This window comes from Euprymna scolopes, chromosome 11 (genome assembly GCF_053919585.1).
Source record: "Euprymna scolopes isolate OS-2025 chromosome 11, ASM5391958v1, whole genome shotgun sequence".
Lineage (NCBI taxonomy): Eukaryota > Metazoa > Mollusca > Cephalopoda > Sepiida > Sepiolidae > Euprymna > Euprymna scolopes.
In genome coordinates this window covers 125125428-125147018 of record NC_136492.1, presented here as the reverse complement: position 1 = coordinate 125147018, position 21591 = coordinate 125125428, and positions in this window count along the sequence as shown.

Sequence of the window (21591 nt, the reverse complement as noted above, 5' to 3'; positions counted from 1 at the left end):
TATATATATATATATATATAAAAAGGAGGGAAAAGATCTACCTAAAACCACTAACCTTGTTCAAAAACAGATCCTTTGTTCGAAAAAATGCATGCCCATTGGCTTATAGGAAGGGGCGCGGTGGATACTAGAAAGCTGATTGGCTAACTAGAAATCCTGAACATATATAAAAACAAGAAGCAACCACAGAATTCGCGCAAAAGCCTGACGAATCCTACGATTGATTAAACGCAGAATATTCAGTGTAGCTTAATCGCCATATATATTTTGTAAATTAAAACTAGCTCTACCTACGTATTGGACACTTTTGATGTAAATACTTAAAGTGTACGCATAAATCTATACTTCCGTATATTAAATTAATGTAAGTAAATGAAGCAGTTATATATATTTATATATATATATATATATATATATATATATATATATATATATATATATATATATATGTATATATGTATACTGTTGCTTCTTAAAAAAATTATTTGTTATAATACATTTATGGTTAATTATGCATATAACATAATTGTATCACAAATCATATCTGAGTTTTTCTTTCCAATTTATCCGATATGCTATCATAGTTATTGTTTAATTTTTTATTTACCTTTTGTGATATTCTAAATTCTCATTAACTAACGTGTTTTGTAATCTAGTTAACATTTATTGGACTTGTTTTATTTATTATTTTTATACCACAAAAACAGTTTATTAGCTTAACATGGCAAATCAGTTTTGTATATTTGTCACTATTTGTATAGAACTATCGAAACTTAATTTATTTTTTCATGCCACCCCATAAATTACAGATATTAAATCATGGTCCAACAACCCATTTTAAAAGGTCCAGTTTCCTATCTATTACACTTTATATACATATTTCTTTTAAAACGTAATTCATACTTTATTAAGTTTGATTGGATATTAGTGTATACCATTTTTATGTTGACCCTTTTGCTATGTCTATTTTCTTTAATTACTAGCATTTCATCCCGGCGTTGCCCGGGTGTTTGGAGGTGTATGCTGAGCAAAAAAAAGAGTAATCTTTTTTTTAATTTGACCCCTATTATGACCCTTTAAATTTATAGTTTCGGGCTCAAATCACTTTATTAAATTAGATCCAGGTCAAAGGAACCTATATCTAAAATTTCAAGTGTCTAGACCCAAAATTGTCGGAGGAGTTTGGTAGAGTTCTTAAAGGTCAAATCGTTGAAATTTGACCCCTTAACAGCCAAATTTTTGCTGACACCCGTCACATCGATTTTCCCAAATCTCAGTACCCGGTATTTCAAATTTCGAGTCGATAGACTAAAAATTGACAGAGTTATTGCGTGGGGAAATGTACACAGACAGACAGACAGACACGTTCACTTTTATAGATATACTAGCAGTTCCGCCCGGCTTTGCTCGGGCCCTATATACTGTCAATAAGGTTATGTGCATATGTATATATTAAAAAGTGTGAATATGTAAAGTAATGTATTTCTGTATAATAGTCTTCCTTAATTACCATAGAGAAAAGACAGACATACATTTACACTTTTATAGATGTAGATAGATAGATAGATTGGATGCAATATATAATAACGATTAAAAACAAAAAAAAAGACTCATGCGCCACCATTGAGAATCGAAACCAAAACGTTCAGCTCACGATTTATTTTGCCTCTGCCATAAATGACTGGGCTATGAAAACATGTTTACTGCAAGGCTAAAAATTAAAACATGAACCAATATTAACTATATTATGCATTCGTAATGGCGGCATTCGACCTTCACCTGGAAAATTTCATTTTTTTTTTAAATTTTCACACTTTTGCACGGATTTTTCCAGGCTAAAAACCAAATATAAAGTGTTGCATGGATTCAAACATCTTATATATGAAATTTTATGTCCGTAGACCAAAAACTCTAGGAGGAGTTTGGTAGGCAAAATCTGTGCAACAAAAATATATACGTATATATAAATATATATGGAAACAATTTTGTGTTTCCTGTAAACGTTTTACGCAAATATTACGCAAGTATAAATCATGTAGAATATCTGCATGAATATAATTACACGTAATAGCTAAATAAAGATGATCACCCCATAAGAAAACCGAAAAAAAACTAATAGGAGATTAATTAAAATGAATGTTTAAAAGAATATGCAAATTAGCTAGATCTTTTGCAGATGGATGCAATTCCACAACCCATGTATAAGAAAATTGTATTTTCTTTTTAAATAAGTAGAAAACGGTTTTTTTTTTAATATGAATATCAGTACACCCAAAAGAAAACGAATTTATAGGAATATAGATAGATAGATTGTATTTTTATTTGAGGAGAAATGCAATTTATATTACTCTGATTAAAATCAGATCTCAATCGTAAAAGTCAAAACACACTTACCTACACACTATCGTCCCCCATATATATATATATATATATATATATATATATATATATATATATATATATATATATATATATATATCACCGGCGATTAACCGCTAACTCTCCGAAAACAGGGGTATATGTAACAACTTCACGAATGATCATTCCTGTATCCAAATTTATGACAATTTTTGTAGACAAAATTGCTATACGTGAACAAGATATATTAAACGATCGCTTGAAATATTAAGGCATTACTAAGAAAAATATTTTTAAACACCGATCTATGAAATATACGTTACAAATGCTAGTAACATCCTTTAATGTTTCAACATTCTTTAAATAAATAACCAATTAATTAATTATGGACGAAAATACATAAATTATTTTAAACCGTTCGTATCAATCTATCTATGGCGAAAAGTTATTGAATTAAAATACATATGACGATTACATATCCAATATTTTGTTGGAGAATCGCAAATTAGATTGAATATAAAAAAAACTAATGTATTTAAAAATATGCTATGTAATGAAATAGTTAGGTTAGGGTTTATATGTTAGCGGTTAGGGTTTACATGTGCATGGATCCAGTGCTGTTGAGTAAGTAACTCGGTTCATTAACCAGAATTGGTTGGTGTGTTCTAATATTGAAAGAATGCCCTAGACTCGCCATTATGCATAGTAAGTCGGCAGGGTAATACTTGCTTATGCCCCAATGGAACTACTTGATTTTCATTTATTGAAGAGACTATACATTTTAATGAGACTTTTTCACAAAGCTGATGTATGTTTCTTCTTGTTAGTGTAGAGGAATTATTTTTCAAATATATTCTTTTTTATTAATTTAAACGATATTGAAGGTTTATTATTTCTTTATTACATTACAATGATGAAATGTTAAAATAATTTGCGAATCCTATGCTAAATAAAACTATGATAATGGCAAAGATTAATTTCGTATAATCTCACCAAATTTATTAACAGAACAGTAATTTTCTAATATGAGTTATTTTTTATTTAATTAAACACACATACATGGATGTAATAATATGCATAATAACAATAATAATCATAATAATAATAATAATAATAATAATAATAATATGCATAATAATAATTATAATAATAACACCATTATTATTTATAATAAAAATAATAATATTCATAATAATAATAATAATAATAATAATAATAATAATAATAAAAAAATTATTTATAATAGCAACACAACTAATAATGATAATGCATTTTTTAGATTAACCTTCTCATATAAAATAATTGTTTAAACAAAGTACGTGTAATCACATGGAAAACTATGCAAAAATGTAGGGAAGTAATTTTTTTATATATACATATATATGTATCATTTACTGATCATCATATTGTGGTTATCTTTACAATGCTCATTATTTAGTTTGGACTTATTTTACTATAGATAACGCTACTAAGTTTGCCAAAACAATTATAAAAAAGTATAACTGTGATTACAACAAAAAAGGTGAGTCTTCCTTCAATCTGAATAAGTTGTATACGTTATACGGTACAAAAAATGTAGTGTCGAGCGTTGCATTAGAACGATAGAAATTGCTGCGATTTGAATTTTCCGTATTTCAATTCTTGATAATGATTTCAATATAAAAAAATACATTTAGAAAGATAACCAATAAATTTTCCCGTGACATACACACAAGGTTACATTAATGTATAATTTAATATATAAAACGCATTTACGGCAGAGGATATATTAGTGATTACATTTTAATTCAGCAACCATTTATCAAATGTGTTTACCTAAATTTTAAAGTACATTTTATTGTAAACAAAATGTAACTTTCTTTCATACGTGTCTTCACAGAAGAATAGAATGTATACAAATGTATATAATGATATTAAGATAGACGTAACATTGTTTATTAGCGCATTATTTAATTATTTTCTACCTTTATTCCATTCTATTTTTAATATATTTGATACCATTTTATAATAGGAATATAGAAATAAGAAAGGGGAGGTATATCGCTTATAACGAAATGATATGTCGCACTACTGTCCGTTGTCTAAATGATTCTTTAGTTTCAGTAAGTAATGAAGGCAGGAACAATCATGTAGATAAAAAATGGAAGCCAACTTTTTTTTTACTGAACAAGAGACTTACAAAATTCACCGAATAATTTACCATATATTTTAGTCTTTGCAAATTCCTGGACTATTTCTTTTAAACAGTTTACGATCTACTTCCGGTATAGTTTAGGTAACGGTCTCGAATCAATAATTTAAACAGAAATAAAACTATATCTCTCATTTGTTTGCATTGTTTATAAAATAGATACTTAGAAGGATTAAAACACTTTTATTTCTCCTTTAATTTACTATGCCTTTCCAAATTGCATGTTTATTCTTCCCGACTTTCTAAACTGATTACATATAATCAAATACATCAAATTCATTTTGTATTTTTATCCAATTCAGCCCAAAATGCATATATGTAATAATTTAGTTTACATCTACCTGAAAATATATCAAGGAATGCTGATAACAGTGTCCCCACAATCTTGGTCAACATTTGTTGCGCTATACTTTTGGTCGGTTACCAATACATTAGTGTTAGGTCTATGGCCAAAATTTTATTCGTGGCTTAGTTTGGGAATAAATTTGAATACTAAATGCGCACATAGTTTGGGAATAAATTTGATTACCAAATGGGCACACTGATTTACTTTATCTTTCCCGAGATCGAAGTGGCATATGGAAACAGAAATGCTCATTATACTAATTAATGCTAGTGTGACAAAATGCAGCCTTCGCAATGCTATGTATCCTAGCTAGTATGTATAGTTATCTATGTTTAAACATACATCTGCATATGCGTGAGTGCATGCGTCAAGATCTCGTTACGGATACTGCACTAATATGATCAATAAATTGCTCCAGGCATAAATATTGATATGCACAATGGGTTACCGTCTGCGATAAAAAATATTCCAATGAAATGGATTGCCGTCACTCCACTCTTTAAACAAAGAACAATGCGACAAAATAATTCCTGAAGTAAACCGTTGATCGTTACTTACGGCTGATTCCAGACTACGGTAAAAATATGACTCGATTTTTATGATAGTATAAATATAGTGTAATGTAATGGACACTTTTTTCGAATTATCTCTGACTAATTTTATTTTTTCTCTTCAACAAGGAAAAGAAGCTACTATTACAAAGATAAATCCGATAATGTTAATACTCAGTGAAGCGTGTAATGTGGGATAATGCTATGAGTTAATTAAAGATGTATTAAGTTTAAAAATTACGCTTGACGAAAATTACATTTAAAATAAAACTCAATTTATTACTGAAGAATTATTAAATCCCAATTTATAGGTGTTAAGACCGAACAATTATATCAGCCAGCTTTAAGTTATATTTTGTTCAAATACATTTATAAGGGTTTAATTTACGATGTTTTGTATTTCCTTAGTTTTAGATTATCGCTCTTTCACACACAACTCTACATTCAGTAGTAAGTAAGTATAACAACTTATAGTCAATGATTTATTATTATTATTATTGGCTCACATTGAGCTTTCACTCAAGTCAACAAACGATCTGATTGGAAACCTGCGGTGTTCTCTGGAGGCTGAGTGACAACAAGTCTCCCCAAACATCCAGTTCTCTCCACTACCTTCGATAGCATTTGCAAATGAATTTGCATCATCACAACAACCTCTTACCATTGATTTCTCGCCGGCAGTGATCGTTGGTTTATACTGGAATTTGAGTCCCAGTTCTCTTTGCGCTTGTCCAACCGAGGACTGTCTGGGGCTATCTCCTCGGTCTTTCAGTATTTCTTGATATTTCTGAGATCTTTGGTGTCACTTTTTTATTGGGAATGTTATAAAATAATCTTATTATTATTGTTTTTGTTATTTTATATTTATTGTTCGTTGTTAAGTCTTATTAAAAGCGATGCTTAGAGAGTCTTAGTAAGAGAGATGGTGTTGAGTCTTTGAGAGAGATGGTGCGTTCTGTGTTATGACGAGAATCATATATATAAAATGTTCATACTTAGAAGTGTAATAGAAGCTCTTTGAGTGATTAAACAGTGTTCAGACAGTCTTAGTGTACACATTGTAGATATGGCATGTCCAGACGTATATGTAAAGACATTTTAAAACACGTGATATACAAGAACTATAATAACAATTTGCACTTTACCTTTTGGTAGAATTACACCACAAAGACGACGGTTATAAAAACACATGATGGGTGTATTTCGTTTTCCGATCGGTCGTGGTTTTCTGAGTCAAGAATTCAAAGCTTTACATGCTAAGTTTCAAAGGTGACGATCTCGCTTCTAGACGTTCGAATGTCCACGTCTAGAGTGTCGTCTGTCGTCCTCAGACTCTCTCCCAGTTTCTCTAAAGTTTCTTTAAAGTTTCTCTAAACTTTCTTACTATATCGATAACTTACCATTTTCCATGACGTCATACACATGTTAAAACATGCATCTTCTTTCCCGCGTTCTAGAAATGCGTGTCCAAAACTTTTCCTTTGGTTACAAAAGGAATGTTAACCTACATTCCCAGTAACCTATATTTCCAATATGTTAAAACATGTTTATCAAATTATCTTATAGTTGCATTCTTCAATTGAATTTTCATAACAGAATTGACAATGCGCATTCTTTACTTTAAACTATTTTATCTCTAAGCTAAACAATTTTTTTTTCACATTCAATTTGCTAATTCTCTCTCGTAATCTAACTCTAAACCTAATTTACGAGGTTCGAATTTCGTCGATTCTATTTCATTTTCATTTTAACTAAATCTCTCTATTTTTATACTTACGTGAAAAGAGGTCAGCCCTTATTATGTAACAGGAAGAGCGGTGGAGAAACTATGGGGGGATACATGATGGTGGTGTAGAACTTGTATATATGCAGCTTTGGTATTCTTCATTCCCTGTAACGCTTATTTGTTATATTTTCTTGTATTATTCTCCGCATTCAAGGGATTTCCTAAATATCTAAGACGTTTTAATTGTCCTTAGTCGTTGTACTTTTGCAGTTATTCCTCTGATTCTAATTTCTGACATTCGTTTTTCGAAGTTTGTCGGAATTGTCTTTAATGCACTTACACGGTACTATTTTAATGCTCTTAATCATCCAAATCCCGTTTAACTCTCTGGCTAGTTCTGTGTAGTTGGTTCGTTTCTCCTTTTCTTTCATACTCACCCTGTGGGCAGCTGGGACAGTAAAGTCTACGATTTGACAGGATGTTTCTTTATTGTTAATTATTACGACATCTGGCCGTCTTTCTTGGATGGGTTTGTCCGTCTGTATGCCCATGCCCCATAGGATTTTGTGGTTCTCGTATTCGAGTGGTATTGCGGGTTTATGATTGTACCATTTGTCTGTACGCTCAAAATGCAGTCGTTTGCACAATTCCCAGTGCACCGCCCTCCCCTCCCATGCTTGTTTTTGTATTCCTTTTGGACCAGTTTGCTGCATTCACTTACTATATGGTTTATCGTTTCGTATCTTTGCCCACAGAGTCTGCATTTGCTATTTTCTTGTGTTTTAGCGATTCTTGCTTTAATATAAGCTGTTCTAATCGAGTTATGTTGTGCTACAGTTATTAGAGATTCAGTTTCTCGGTTTATATGCCCTTTTCGCATCCATGTCCAGGTGTTTTCGTTGTTCTCATATTTTTTTCATTCTTATGAATCTTTCCTGGAGTTTTTTCTCTTCCAACTTCTCTTTTCTTGTTTTGTCATTTGTCTCTCTGTTTTCTGTGTTGTTTTTTTTTCAGCGTCTCTCATGGCCATAATTATCCTTTCAGTGGGCTGCATAATGTATTTTTCTAGTCTTTTTTCGTGTCCTTCACACAGTCTTCTATACAGATCAGTCATCTCCCGCTGTCTTTCCTTTTCACGTCGAACCTGTAAATATCGTATTTTGGATGTAGTGCGTAATGGATAGTCATGCATTTCCTAGTTTTCTGGTCGAGTTGCCTCAGTTCTTCTTTTACCCACCCTATAAACGGTCCATATTAGCTTAGTAGTGATACTCCCATGTATTTGTACCTTTTATTAGGTTTCTGCTATATAATGACGTTTTCAGGAGTTTTCTTGTTCTCGTGACAAATTCCTTTCCAATTTTCTCTTTAATTTCTGTGGCTCTGGTGGTGTCCGCTTCCAGCATACCGAAGTATTTATAGTCGTCTTGTTTCCCTAGTGCCCTCATTTCTATTTAGTTCGGTAGTTCTATGCCTTCTATAGTTTCAAGTGTTCCCTTTTTTTTATAATTGGTAGTGCAGACTTTTCCATTCCAAATTACATTTAGATATCTTGGTTGAAGATCCTGGTAGTGTTAATTATTTTCTCTAGCTCTCGGTCCTTGCAAAAAAGTTTCAGATCGTCAATGTACGTCAGTTGGTTCAATTTTTCCTCTGTATTCGAGAACTTGTATCCGGCTTTACACTTTCTCAGAATACTGTTCAAGAGCATCATTGCTATTATGAAGAGTAATGTTGATAGTGAGCCTCCTTGAAAGATGTCCCTTTTTATGGTGATTTCTGTTATGTGTTGTCCATCAGCTGTCAATTCCGGTCTCCGTGTTTTTCTTGCCTTTTCTATTACATTGATGATCCAGCTTGGTAGTTTATACATTTTCAGGCATTCTATTATCAATGCTTGGGGGATCCTGTTGTACGCTTTTTTGTAGTCGATCCATGCCATGGCTGAATTCTTTCTCCTTTTTTACCTCCTTTAGGATCTTTTGATCTATATATATGGCAGGGCATGTGTTCCTCTTTTTCCTTTTTGCCATCCTTTCTGCTCCTCGGGTATAAGTCTACTTTTATTCGTGGAGTGGTAGATTTGTTCCTTCAGTTGCGCTCTCAGTATCTTCCACATAGTTGGTAAGCACGTGTTTGGCCTATAGTTGCTAGGGACGGTTCCTTTCTCCGTGTCCTTCTGTAGCAGTGTAGTGATACTTTTTGTCATCCAGGCTGGTACGCTGAATACTGTATACATCTTCTCAGGTTTTGGGCTAGTATTTCGGGTAAGGTTGTGAATTTTTTGAACCAGTATGCATGTATCACGTCGTGTCCTGCTGCTGTCCAGTTTTCCATGCATCCTATGGTTTTCTTTAGGATTTTCTTGCTGATTTCATTCGCTGTTCCTTCTATTTGTTGTAACTCCTCTTTCATCTCTTTCAACCATTCGGCATTTCTATTATGATCTCGTCGCTCTTCCTATATATTACTCCAGTAAAGTTCTGTTTCTGTCGGATTTGGTTGTTCTGTTTTTATTTTTCCTCCGTTCACATTTTGGTAGAATTGGCTTTTGTTATTTTCAAATTTTCTGTCTTGTTTTCATTGTTCAGATTTATATCTATATCGACTCAATCTCGCTTATTTTGCTTTTAGTTTTTGGTCCAGTTCTTCATGTTTCTTGTTTAGCCTCTCCCTGCCAGTTAATTTCCAATATTCCGTTTTCTTCCTGTTGATCATTCCTGTTTCTTTTTTATGTGTGCGTATTTGAGTTTCTAGTCTTATTTTCTATCTAGGTTTTTATTATTATTATTATTATTATTATTATTATTATTATTATTATTATTATTGTTATTATTATTATTGTTATTATTATAATTATTACATTAATACTACTACTACTAATTATAATAATAATAATAATGAGAAGAAGAAGAAGAAGAAGAAAAAGAAAACGGAGAAGAAGAAGAAGAAGAAGAGGAAGGAGAATAACAACAAAAACAAAAAAAATATTAAAAAAAACATAAAGAAGAAAGTGAAGAAAAACGTCGGCTTCCAACTGCTATGTGTTTTCAGTTTTCATTTAGGTTTGGGAAAAATGATGGTTCCTATATTTTTGTCGTCGCAAATCCAGAAATTTAAGGTTGTTGAAAACTAGACATGCCCGTGTATACTTAATTTTAAGTTTATTCTATCTCTCTCTGACTAACATTCAGTACCTATTAACTTGTCTTCACTTGAGGGCAGAGTTATATTCAATGCCAATTTTTTTTGTGGGGAAAGTTCAGTTGTCCAAAAACGGGTGCTGTATATCGGAAGAACAAATCACCACATCCCCTGATCATAGACAGATCATTGATGTGCTGTTTACCCTCCGTTTCTTTTCCTCGTTTTATTCACTTCCTTTATCCTTTTTCTGTATCACACTCTCCATTAATATTTCCCTCTTTTTCTCCCTCCACCAAATCACTCTGTCATCTTTATGTGTTTTCTCTCTTCCTCTCTCTTTCTTACTCATCTTCGTATCTCGATATCTCTTCTCATCTCTCCTTTCCTCTTTCTCACTGTACACTCTCTGACTATTTTTCTATATCCCCCTGTATTTAACACTCTCTTCTTCGACAGCCCCCTCTCCCTCTCTCTGTATCTCTCAATCTCTCTCGCAATTCTCTTTCTGAATTCCTCTATATTTGTACCTCGCTGTATGTCTCGCCTTCTGTATGTAAATCTCCTTAGTTCAGTCTCTCCCTGTCTCTATCTCTCAATCCCTCTATCTATTTCTATATTTTTCTTCTTCTATTCATCTCCTTCTTTGTATATCTGTATATCCTTTTGTATGCATCCCTTTCTATTGCCGCCCATTCTATTTTCGTTACCCAAATCAGCTACAGTGAAAATATAGTGTCAAAACATTGATAAATCCGATTTAAGTCACATAAATTAATTAATGTGAATAAGTCATTGTCAAATCATGCATATCGCATATTTAAGTCAAACTATTTACAGTGAAGAAGTCTTTTGAATTAATTACAGTGCATTGGAAATTGTCCAAATATCGATATATACTGTTCTAGTCACCTCAGTTTCTTACAATGAATGCAAATTTTCTAAAATACGGAAACATCCTGTTGAAGACAACTGGATTATTTATAATAAATAATAATCCATTATCAAACCACGGAGGATTTCTATTTGATAACGTAATTTACTAACAGTGGATGAATCCTAATATCCTCAACTGAAATACTTCCAGTGGATAAATCTATTTAAGCCACCTACATAATGATTGAAGCATTATCAGCTATGAATAAAATATTTATTTGTATTTGGGTTCTGATTGTTTCTATATGCATGTCAGCGTAGGTAGAAAAAAATGATTAGACATTTTATAGAGACCGTTTCTCAAACAGAGAAGCAGAGGGATATATATATATATATATATATATATATATATATATATATATATATATATATATATACATACATATATACATATATACATATATATATATATATATATACGTATATAGAGAAGTAACTTAGAAACCTATATATATATATAGCAATTAAGCTATACAGAATATTCCGTGTTTCATACACGCTAGAATTCTTGCGTGAATGAAACGCGGAATATTCTGTGTAGCTAAATTGTCATATATATTTTATAGCTTACCACCTAGCACTACATATGTATTGAGCAATGTTGAAGTGCATTTTTAAAGCTTATGCATAAAATTATACTTTCGTTTATTTATTTATGTCATTAAATTAAGTAGGCATATATAAATATATATATATATATATATATATATATATATATATAATGAAAATAAGCGTGCATTTCAGCAACTAACTAATTACCAGAACATTGAAACAAAAGCACTATATTTCCAAGTACTCATAGAAGTTGACGGAAGCTATTAATCTTTATATGAATACACACTTATTGTAGTGTAATAAATATTCTAAATCATCAACTCATAGGAAATTCCGATTCATTTTTCTGGAGTTTGTAAGAGTTACGAGCAGATATTTTATGCATTTATATTTTTTTCTAATCGTCTCAATCATGATATCTACAGTGGGACTAGTTCCGATTAATAAATTATATTTTATTATTATTGTGCAATTATCCAATACACAAAACGGTTTAAAGTAAGTGTTTTACATTTGTTTATTGCATTTATATATGCTTTTATTAATGAATACGTCAGTTGTTTTTTACGTTTATTAACCTACGAGAATGTAACATTAATTATTTAATTGCCATAGAATCTACATTTCAAATAATTCTTAGTATTTTTCCTCACATATGTTATCTACATTTTTTTGTAAATTCGTAGACATATGAATTTGTCTGCACTTCAGTTGTGTGTTTGTGATTTATATCTGCGTTGTTGTCTTTTTTTCTTTTTGTTATTCGTCCAAGTCAAGGTTAGTTGTAAAGTATTTTCTATTACCTATTTCATATGACAATACTTCCCCATTAAGATTGCCCGAACCTCTTTTTTTTCCTAAAAAGAAGCAATTATCTTCATTTTTTTTATTTAAAACATACTTCTTATGACTAAAACTGCGTTCATCGACTACTCATAGATATTTACCGTTATATTCTACTTTGTGTTGTTAATATTATTATTATTATTATTAGTAGTAGTAGTAGTAGTAGTAGTAGTAGTATCAAGATGTCAATAAGTTCTGCATTTATCGTAGTTTACAACGTACAAAACGTTCAGCATCTTTCCCATAGAATCGATGAAGGCAGACAATATTATTTGTAAAACTTTCAACAAAGTGCGGTGTATTAAGAACTGCATTGATTTCAAATGGGTTCAATAATATAGCCATATTACCGGTCATTTATTTCATATATTCGATTAAACAAATACGGATAAGCGTTTTGTATGAAATAATATCTTTACGCCGGGTAAGAACCGAGGACATTAAATTAAATAAGGCTATTTAGTGCTAGGTATATAAGATATGGAAATTGACCTCACAGATGTATTAAGCACATGAGAGTATATGAAAGTTCTATGTAAATGTGAATAGATTTAAGCGGAACAACATGATTATTACAGTGCCCGGTTTATCTACAATTCTTGTCTCCAAAGGATAATAACCACTTACATTTTACACGATATATGTGTAACATAAGTTAAGATTATCAGCAAACTATTATAGGATTAAAAAATGAAATAAACTAGAAATAATTAATACAATTTTGAGCGTACAAAAAAATTAGCATGCGAGAGCAGTATAATTTACACATTAGCCACGGCTAATAACAAAAGACATGGTCATTATTATCAAAGCGTAAACATGCCCATGTTTTAATGTAAAATTCAATTAAAGGTAATATTTTTTCAATATTTCAATACTTCAATGTTTCAGTTTCAACATTAAAAAAGGAAGGACTTAGGGTCAATGAACTACTACACTTACTTTAGAATAATTCTTATGTCTCCTCAATGTAATCTCTGGCCCTCTTCAGGTTTATGTTGTGGAACTAGAAACTATTTCTGTGGAACTTGGGTGTCGGATTTAATATCTTACGACACTCGTTATTACTTCACTGCGGTAGCATTTTTTTTTACTGAAAGCCATGAATTGGGAGAGGTACTTAACAATTCTGCTATTATATATCGGTCGCCCACACTGTGAATTTATGTTCAAAATTCAGGAGATAACGTTTTAATTGACTTATCTAAGCACCCTAATCATTTAGACTTCGATTCATTTTCGTTACATACTATACTTAATATAGTAAATACTCAATATCTTGAAGCAACTTATTACCGTTCAATGACCATCTTAACTCATAAGCCGCTGAATATTTTATTTGATACTAATTAATATATGATTTACTCCTGAAAGAAAATGCAGAGAATATAACTAAAAATTATAAGGATTCGTGTCGGTATTTTTATCACGTACGTTACGTTTGAATATTTTATGTTTTAATTTTATATAATTATTTTGTTAAACACGCCCCAAACTTGAAATATACACAATTATTATCACATTATAAAATTATAAATAGTAATGAATACTAGAGTAAGAGAAGATAATGAAAAACACGTTTTTGATGATAGGGCGAGTCACGTGCCCTTACTTTATATTATTAACGAAAAAGAAATACACTCAATTTTCTTTTACTTTCCTAATAAAATATCATTTATTGATCGAATTTATATAGGGCAATATAATATTGTCCTGTATTAACAGATACGAAACACAACACATTTCTCATGTTCGATTAACATTTCTTTTATTTTTCTAATTTTTTATGAATATGGTTTACATTTAAACTCAACTACGTAATGTACAAACACCTAATGATACATTTCCAAATGACACGTGTATTTATGTACACTAAAAATATTAATGCCACTAATTTGAAACGTATTACATCGATATAATTTCAAATTCATTATTCGTTATGTGTTAAGTATAATGAATCTCAATCCATACAGATTATGAAAAATATATTACCTGTATATATTATATCTTATGGATAAAAGCATGCAAGTTATATTGCGTAATGTTTGATATTGCGCTACACTAACGTGTATCATTAGGACTTTAGCGATTTATTTCTTGGAAAATGCTCATTAAACATGTAATATGGATTAATGCTTTTTTTCTGTGTTTTTTTTTTTATTTTTCCATCGGATTTAATGCACTTATACTTACTTTTCTATGTAGCTGTGCACACACACACACACACACACACACACACACACACACACACACATATATATATATTTAACATTTATAAATTATTTGTATATATATATTTACTGTAATTTCTATCTTTCTCTCTCTCTCTCTCCTTCCTATTCTCTATTTACTAAAATAGTCAATTAAGGTTGATCCAAAATATTATATCTGTAGTGGAATTGGACTGATACTGGATCGTGACATCCAATGCTGCCAAGATATGGGTTATTTACTTTAATACTTATAAGAACCCCTCTCAAATATGTATTGCCATGACTACCTATAGAATATCTAAAAGCATTCGATGAAATCTTAGACTTAACATCCACTAACAATATTTATTGGAGCAACTAAAAAAAGTTGCTGCGAAGTATCTATGCTTTTGTACTGTTCTATAAAGTTACTCAGTCAGTATTCAATCATGCATGGAATATTATTTTCACAACTTGGTTGATGCATCTGCCAATACCTCTCGCTACTTTGTAGTTTCTAACAATGAGTCGCAAAATTAATAGGTGGCGCACTGTAGACTAAACAACCAACTCTATCACATAACTATATTCTGACATCATTGTGACTTATTTTACATGTACTGCAATAGTCAGTATTCGGACGAACACAAAGCACCAGCACATCCCCGAAATAAATACCCCCAACAAACAAGATAAGTAGAACAAAAAAATCTACACTGTAGAGACCCTTAGATTCCGAAATCTTACTTCTGAATAAGTTTCTTCTCTTGTACTGCTAGACTTTGCAATTGCCTCCTAGGTGTCTTTCTTTCTAGACTACACCGATATCCATCCTAAAGTTCATTTGTATGTAAACAGACATCTCGTTGCTAACTCCCTACAAAGAAACCGGACAATGCTATCCATATTTCAAACTATGTTGTACTGTTCTTTTTTTGGTGGGAATCAACATCAACTAATATATATATATATATATATATATATATATATATATATATATATATATATATATATATATATGTGTGTGTGTGTGTGTGTGTATATATATATATAGAGAGAGAGAGAGAGAAAGAGAGAGAGAGAGAGAGGTGCATGTGTAAGGTGTGTGAATGTGGTCTTTACTATTATAATTTATATTTGTGTTTTATATGTAACGTGTATAAACGTAACTTGGGTATTCTCGCAGAAACAGACAAACGAACAAACACGAATAGAAATGAAAGAAAAATACGCAGCGGCATCTGCCAATGTAACCAACACTTATTTGTTGCAGCTCCACAATAAGGCATTTAATTATATTTCCAACGTCTTTTCGCACAAATATCTGTATTTTAAAAGTGTCCTCCTAATCACATCACGAAGTCGCGCTGATATTTAAACATCGATATTCCACCAATGCCAACGTGCTTATTGTCACGACCAGAAACACTTTTTTTATAGGTGTCTTGTGACGCAATTCGCGCACACATTTTAACATGCACCGTTGATTAAACGACGACTATTGTAATATTGTCACTCTGACGTTTGATCTCATGCCCGCTCTGTTTCATTTTTCCCTTCCAAACATATTAAGAAACATTAACTTTGACGTTCCTGACGTTATAGAGAAAAAAAAACAAGAAAAAAAAATCAAAAGCTCCCAAGGAAAACATGCTTAATTAAATCACAATTTTAAATATCTTAAAATATTTACTGTTGTTTTTATCTTTCATTAAAAATGTATTTTCTTATTTTTAAATTCAGATTTTTAATTCCTAAAATATATTATAACGTATTTTATGAATATTTAAACACAAGGTTTAATACGTTTAAATAGAAAATCTGTTAATTTTTTTCTATAGCGAGAATGCACATGTTTATATATTATTGAAGAAGTTCAATTTAGTTCTGCAATAATACAGGTAAAATATTAAAAGTGCATTACAACCTCAGAACAAACAAATCGGTCTGAATAGTCTAAGATGTTTATAAGTCTGTTAATTCACCCTGCTGAAACGGGATATTTTTTTTATTTAGTGATCATGCCAGTTTATTTATTCTTAGACAATCTTCATAACACGTAGGTTTACTGCTAATTGTGTTTTTTTAAATATACACATATACACATATATTTTGTGTAAGCTTTTTCGCGAACTTTCTAATTTCTGTAAATCAAGTTTCGATACATTCTAATCATTCGATGCCTTCTAATCATTCGATACCTTCTAATCATTCGGTCACTCATAAAAAATAAAAACTCTATTTGCCTCTTTTCATAGATTTATACGCAAACTGCAGAGTAGTTTTATTTATATAATTACAATAATTCAATAATTACAAGAGAGGTTATCTGCCACCAATAGCAATGGCCAGTGACCCCCTGTCTGAGAGTACATATTTCAAACTGCTTGGCCTAACGTTCACCGGAAACATGTGTTGGGACAAGTATATTGAAAACATTGCCAGGGCCGCTGCGAAAATGTAGGCACTCTCTACCGTGCTAGAAAACTACTGACCCCTGAAAGTATCCTGTACCTCTATAAGGACACCATTCGCCCATGTATGGAGTATTGATGTCACATTTGGGCTGGTGCATCTGCTGCTAGGCTCTCGCCCCTACACAAGGTTCAAAAGAGAATCGCCAATCTGATAGGCCCGGAACTGGGGTCTAAGCTTCAGCCTCTGTCCCATCGATGAAACGTTGCATCCCTATGCCTGTTCTACAAGTATTTTAATGTGAATGCTCTGACGAACTGCAGACACTTGCGCCCCCACAACGTAGAGACCCTCGACAAACCCGACAGGCAGTTAAATCCCACCTCCACACAGTAGAGATCCATAGATGTAAAAGATCTTTCTACCTCAGTAGCGTCTTCCCCAGAACCGCTAGGCTCTGGAATTCCATTCCAGGTCCCTGCATCCCTAACTGTACTGACATTCAGAAGTTCAAGTGTAACGTGAACCGACATCTTGCTGCCCAAATCCCAACATAGGGCCCCAGCAGTTGCTGCCCCTGATATTAGCCCCCCTACACCTAAGTGGCAATGTACTTTGTTTGGGGTGAATATGTAATAAAAAATCTAGTCGAGGCATCCAAAATAAATATAATGTAACAGGGGAGCATAAACAGAATTTAACAACCAAAATAAATAGGGAACTGATAAAAAATAAATCGAACTCGTTTTCGTTTTTAAATTGCAAATTATATGCATTTGTTCGAGATTTCTCTAAAAAACGCCTTTCATTATGATTCTTAATATTTTAAGGAGTTTTTGTCGCCACCAGCTTACGGTGCAGCAACTCAAATCTTTATCGCCTTCGCATTTGCCCGTCCATATACCACAGCAACAAACCATACATTTCGTGACTAGGCACTGTAGTTTTCTCTCCATTTTTATATCAAAAAACTAGCCTACACCTACTAATATTTACACATGTTTTGACGGATACTGCTGCTAATATGTACGCTAGCAAGGAACACTTTGACCATTGCTGAAATGTTCACACGATTTTAAACGCTGTCAGTCACTATTCAAAAATGTCATTCGAAGACAAAAATGATAAAACTGCATGATTCATAAAAAACACAAGGACAGATAAAAAGCGCACAAATAAACATGAATAATTATAGCCCAAAAAATTTAAGAAAAAACATTCTTAGTGTATAGTAGATTCGGTGTCACATTGCGATGCCCATCTTATGCTGGGTGTAGCATTCTTTCTCCTCTCCACATAATACGATGTTATAATCTCTTTGTTTTCCGACAGACCCTGGCTCCTTGTAGCGTATTAGCTTTGTACTTTAATGGCTAATGCTTCTAATATTTAAGCTAGCTGGCAATACTTTAGCTACTGCAATTATTTGCAACACGCGTCCATATGTATTTTATCACAAAACTAGTATTATTTCCTCATGTTAACGTTAAAACGTTTTAGATAGTATTTTCTGTTTACTGACAAAACACGTGTTTCGAAGTTCTTGGAACTGAAATCACTGTGATATTTTGTTTATTTATAGTATTATAGGGGTTATTTTATCATTTTGTAAATGAAAATAACATGACACTTTTTCATCTTTTATAAAAAATACTTACAATCATATATACTCATCGACGTATATTCTATAAGTTTTATTTTTAAAAAGTATTGGTAAATTATCTCGCGAGCCGCATGATAATATTTTTGGACATAAGTTCCCTCATTTGTTATAGCCTAATGAGCGTAAGTAAGTTTCTTTTTTATTGTTAAAATAATTCAGAATATCTGACTATTAAATAATTATATTTGCGAGAACGAAGAAAGCTCTCTAAAATTGTTTTGAATTATCAGCAGAGAGTGCCTCATGACTAGATCAACGGAATATATGTAACTATTCATCATACCAAAGTTTGCGATATTTCGATTATGTATGATTACAGTGCAAAAGAAATTCATAATAAAATTATTAAAGTATGTAATTATATATGATAAATCAAACAAAAAAATATAACGACTTTATTAGTTATAAAGTTATATACAGATTATTTTTGAAATCGTGTTTTCAGGATTAGATATATGTTCAGAGATAAAAAGATCACTAAGGCAGAATGATTTCCCAGCGGATTTCCTCAACGTTGAATTATTATAAAATCAACAAACATATACCACTATAGATCGCTAGATAACAGTGAAATTGGAACTGACATACAGATATGCCTGCAACAGCAATTTCAGTATTTATAGAAATACTTATATCAAAATTAGAGAAAGTTGAGTTTTAATATACTTTTGTTCTAAGGAGTAAGTACTTAGTGTCAATTTAACGAACATATATCAGTCAGACTCACATAGTGTAAGTAATAGATTTATTCAATAATAAACATTATATTTAAACATAAAATATGAATGTGTCCGCATCGCATAAGTATCTAATGTGGTAAAATAGGTATGGCTTACAATTTTAGAATTAAAAACCGACATTTATTTTTAAATTATTGGGTTATGTTTAGATTCTTACTAAATGCCAACTGCATTTATTATGATAAATTGGTTGTTGCATTAATGTCATTGTCATTTCTTCTCTCTATTGCATGTATTAGATTTATGGAACTTTTAGGTGATCACATGTCAAATAGGGGCGTCAGAAGTACAAACGGGCTACAGAATGCTTCAAAAAAGTTAAATGATGAAACACGCGACATTGCATAATATATTTTACAAATAACTAGCGGGGGTCCTGGTGATGCCCGCGTGTCTTGAGGTAAATCAAAACTCCGGGGGGAGGGTGTTAAATAATAATAAAAAAAATGTTTTGGTAGGTGAGTATGAGAATCGAACCCGTACCCCTGAGTTGGTAATTAATGCGTGAAAAAAAAATGGCGACGTCAACGATTAAGCTACCGCGACATACCACATGAGCAGGTTTGAATTTATTTATTTATTTAACTATAAAAACGGGCGTGCGCAATAAAAGTTAACTCTGGTGTGTCCATTTGATCTAATTAGAAGGTCAAATAGAAGTCACACAGCGTTTGGGTTTGTTTACCAAAATTTGACTGTTTTCCCCCCAACAGATATTGGGGAGGGGAAAGCAGCTCCCAAGTGTGCAGATTGAATAGCCACTGTCTGATATACAAGATTGATCAAAGCTGATTGCTTCTGGACGTTTCCCGGTGCGAAAGGCCTCATCAACACGTGAAAGCCAAAATAGCAATTCTTTTGTAAAAGTCGACGTAAATAAATCTATAAGCTACATGCGTTCTCAAATCCTAGTTATTATTATCTAGGACCTATATACACAGTTGTAAGCGATAGTTACGAACTCGGGACCGTGTGCGAGAAAAGCCTTTTGAAGAAATATACGAAATGTCACACACATTTTGCCTTTTATATATATATATAGATAATACAAAACTATATTATATACAGATAAAATCATGGTATTCCTATGTAAGGTAGACATGTTCATATCCTGTTAAAAACAGAAAGCAATTGCGTAGTACAAGATTGCGCTTTTTTGTGTAAGGTTAAACTACACGATAGTTTAAATAAATAAAGGATTTCCCTAGGCGGACGTGAAGAGTATATCAGACGAGGGAATGTTAGTCTATTCAACCTAATATTACAGTAGATAAAAATGACAAATAATATCATTAATCTGATAGTAATACTTATAGTAACGGTGTTTGTGCAGGAACAACAACAACACATAACAGTTGTAGTGTTTTCTTTCCCGAAGAGTAAGTAAAACAGTGAAAGGTGTAATTTTATATCGACAAGAAGAAAGGGAAGCAAATTGGGGAGAATTATACGATATGTAATACGATAAGTATTTGTTTTTCAAAACGAAATCCGAATAAACGCCGAGGATATATATATATATATATATATATATATATATATATATATATATATATATATATATATATATATATAATCCTACAATCTGCAAGAACCAATACAATAAACGAAATGGAATTTTAAGACAAGAGCTTGGCTCTCATTTTGACACATAAGTAAGCCACGTCCGAAATCGAAATTCGAAACCCGAGCCCCTTGCCTGCGATGAAAGCACTCTGCACACTGAGCAAACGCTCCACATAATAAAAATTTTATGAACCACTACAAAACAAGCAAACAACACATAAATCCAAATGTGAAAGGGACCTACAATATATATATATATATATATATATATATATATATATATATATATATATATATATATATATATATATATATATATATATGTATATATATGAATATATATGTATATGTCTGTAGAAATA